We start from the raw sequence: 2,500 nt of genomic DNA, 5'->3' as shown, positions 1-2,500 counted from the left end.
GCATATTGCAAGATTTCAGTTTCTAAGTGAATGAGCAAAAGAGCATACAGCACCTGGTATTCCCAGGCGGTCTCCCATCCAAGTACTAACCAGGCCCGACCCTGCTTAGCTTCCGAGATCAGACGAGATCGGGCGTTGCCAGGCTGGTATGGCCGTACGAAATAAGTTGACAACCATAGGCCACTTATCCATATACAGATTTAGCAATTGACAATGCAAGGTAGTCTCTCTCTCTCTCTCTTTCGTGTCAAAATGAAAACAGCTTCCAGCCCCTTTCATGAAGAACTACTTGTGCATATTGCAAGATTTCAGTTTCTAAGTGAATGAGCAAAAGAGCATACAGCACCTGGTATTCCCAGGCGGTCTCCCATCCAAGTACTAACCAGGCCCGACCCTGCTTAGCTTCCGAGATCAGACGAGATCGGGCGTTGCCAGGCTGGTATGGCCGTACGAAATAAGTTGACAACCATAGGCTACTTATCCATATACAGATTTAGCAATTGACAATGCAAGGTAGTCTCTCTCTCTCTCTCTCTCTCTCTCTCGTGTCAAAATGAAAACAGCTTCCAGCCCCTTTCATGAAGGACTACTTGTGCATATTGCAAGATGTCAGTTTCTAAGTGAATGAGCAAAAGAACATACAGCACCTGGTATTCCCAGGCGGTCTCCCATCCAAGTACTAACCAGGCCCGACCCTGCTTAGCTTCCGAGATCAGACGAGATCAGGCGATGCCAGGCTGGTATGGCCGTACGAAATAAGTTGACAACCATAGGCTACTTATCCATATACAGATTTAGCAATTGACAATGCAAGGTTGTCTCTCTCTCTCTTTCTCTCTCGTGTCAAAATGAAAACAGCTTCCAGCCCCTCTCATGAAGGACTACTTGTGCATATTGCAAGATTTCAGTTTCTAAGTGAATGAGCAAAAGAGCATACAGCACCTGGTATTCCCAGGCGGTCTCCCATCCAAGTACTAACCAGGCCCGACCCTGCTTAGCTTCCGAGATCAGACGAGATCGGGCGTTGCCAGGCTGGTATGGCCGTATGAAATAAGTTGACAACCATAGGCTACTTATCCATATACAGATTTAGCAATTGACAATGCAAGGTGGTCTCTCTCTCTCTCTCTCTCGTGTCAAAATGAAAACAGCTTCCAGCCCCTTTCATGAAGGACTACTTGTGCATATTGCAAGATTTCAGTTTCTAAGTGAATGAGCAAAATAGCATACAGCACCTGGTATTCCCAGGCGGTCTCCCATCCAAGTACTAACCAGGCCCGACCCTGCTTAGCTTCCGAGATCAGACGAGATCGGGCGTTGCCAGGCTGGTATGGCCGTACGAAATAAGTTGACAACCATAGGCTACTTATCCATATACAGATTTAGCAATTGACAATGCAAGGTGGTCTCTCTCTCTCTCTCTCTCTCTCTCTCTCGTGTCAAAATGAAAACAGCTTCCAGCCCCTCTCATGAAGGACTACTTGTGCATATTGCAAGATTTCAGTTTCTAAGTGAATGAGCAAAAGAGCATACAGCACCTGGTATTCCCAGGCGGTCTCCCATCCAAGTACTAACCAGGCCCGACCCTGCTTAGCTTCCGAGATCAGACGAGATCGGGCGTTGCCAGGCTGGTATGGCCGTACGAAATAAGTTGACAACCATAGGCTACTTATCCATATACAGATTTAGCAATTGACAATGCAAGGTGGTCTCTCTCTCTCTCTCTCTCTCTCTCGTGTCAAAATGAAAACAGCTTCCAGCCCCTTTCATGAAGGACTACTTGTGCATATTGCAAGATTTCAGTTTCTAAGTGAATGAGCAAAAGAGCATACAGCACCTGGTATTCCCAGGCGGTCTCCCATCCAAGTACTAACCAGGCCCGAACCTGCTTAGCTTCCGAGATCAGACGAGATTGGGCGTTGCCAGGCTGGTATGGCCGTACGAAATAAGTTGACAACCATAGGCTACTTATCCATATACAGATTTAGCAATTGACAATGCAAGGTGGTCTCTCTCTCTCTCTCGTGTCAAAATGAAAACAGCTTCCAGCCCCTTTCATGAAGGACTACTTGTGCATATTGCAAGATGTCAGTTTCTAAGTGAATGAGCAAAAGAGTATACAGCACCTGGTATTCCCAGGCGGTCTTCCATCCAAGTACTAACCAGGCACGACCCTGCTTAGCTTCCGAGATCAGGCGTTGCCAGGCTGGTATGGCCTTACGAAATAAGTTGACAACCATAGGCTACTTATCCATATACAGATTTAGCAATTGACAATGCAAGGTGGTCTCTCTCTCTTTCTTTCGTGTCAAAATGAAAACAGCTTCCAGCCCCTTTCATGAAGGACTACTTGTGCATATTGCAAGATTTCAGTTTCTAAGTGAATGAGCAAAAGAGCATACAGCACCTGGTATTCCCAGGCGGTCTCCCATCCAAGTACTAACCAGGCCCGACCATGCTTAGCTTCCGAGATCAGACGAGATCGGGCGTTGCCAGGCTG

General features: G+C 46.8%; 7 non-coding genes and 1 pseudogene across 7 annotated transcripts; all 8 read right to left on the bottom strand.

Moving 5' to 3' along the window:
• Positions 1-41: 41 nt before the first annotated feature.
• LOC146245106 (5S ribosomal RNA) lies at positions 42-160 on the bottom strand. Its single transcript, XR_014738642.1, has one exon. It is a non-coding gene; the product is annotated as a 5S ribosomal RNA (ribosomal RNA).
• Positions 161-334: 174 nt separating this feature from the next.
• Positions 335-453, bottom strand: LOC146245105 (5S ribosomal RNA). Its single transcript, XR_014738641.1, has one exon. It is a non-coding gene; the product is annotated as a 5S ribosomal RNA (ribosomal RNA).
• Positions 454-635: 182 nt separating this feature from the next.
• Positions 636-754, bottom strand: LOC146245104 (5S ribosomal RNA). The gene has a single exon (XR_014734658.1). It is a non-coding gene; the product is annotated as a 5S ribosomal RNA (ribosomal RNA).
• Positions 755-930: 176 nt separating this feature from the next.
• LOC146245103 (5S ribosomal RNA) lies at positions 931-1,049 on the bottom strand. The gene has a single exon (XR_014735575.1). It is a non-coding gene; the product is annotated as a 5S ribosomal RNA (ribosomal RNA).
• A 174-nt stretch (positions 1,050-1,223) lies between these two features.
• LOC146245102 (5S ribosomal RNA) lies at positions 1,224-1,342 on the bottom strand. Its single transcript, XR_014738639.1, has one exon. It is a non-coding gene; the product is annotated as a 5S ribosomal RNA (ribosomal RNA).
• Positions 1,343-1,526: 184 nt separating this feature from the next.
• Positions 1,527-1,645, bottom strand: LOC146245101 (5S ribosomal RNA). Its single transcript, XR_014738638.1, has one exon. It is a non-coding gene; the product is annotated as a 5S ribosomal RNA (ribosomal RNA).
• Positions 1,646-1,825: 180 nt separating this feature from the next.
• On the bottom strand, positions 1,826-1,944 carry LOC146245100 (5S ribosomal RNA). The gene has a single exon (XR_014740262.1). It is a non-coding gene; the product is annotated as a 5S ribosomal RNA (ribosomal RNA).
• Positions 1,945-2,395: 451 nt separating this feature from the next.
• The window catches only part of LOC146245099 (5S ribosomal RNA), a 119-nt pseudogene continuing 14 nt past the window's right edge, over positions 2,396-2,500 (bottom strand).

The sequence above is a fragment of the Hypomesus nipponensis genome, chromosome 20 (assembly GCF_054491055.1).
Source record: "Hypomesus nipponensis isolate SF chromosome 20, ASM5449105v1, whole genome shotgun sequence".
Lineage (NCBI taxonomy): Eukaryota > Metazoa > Chordata > Actinopteri > Osmeriformes > Osmeridae > Hypomesus > Hypomesus nipponensis.
The sequence above is the reverse complement of the archived record's forward strand: the minus strand, read 5'-3'. Positions and strand labels throughout refer to the sequence as shown.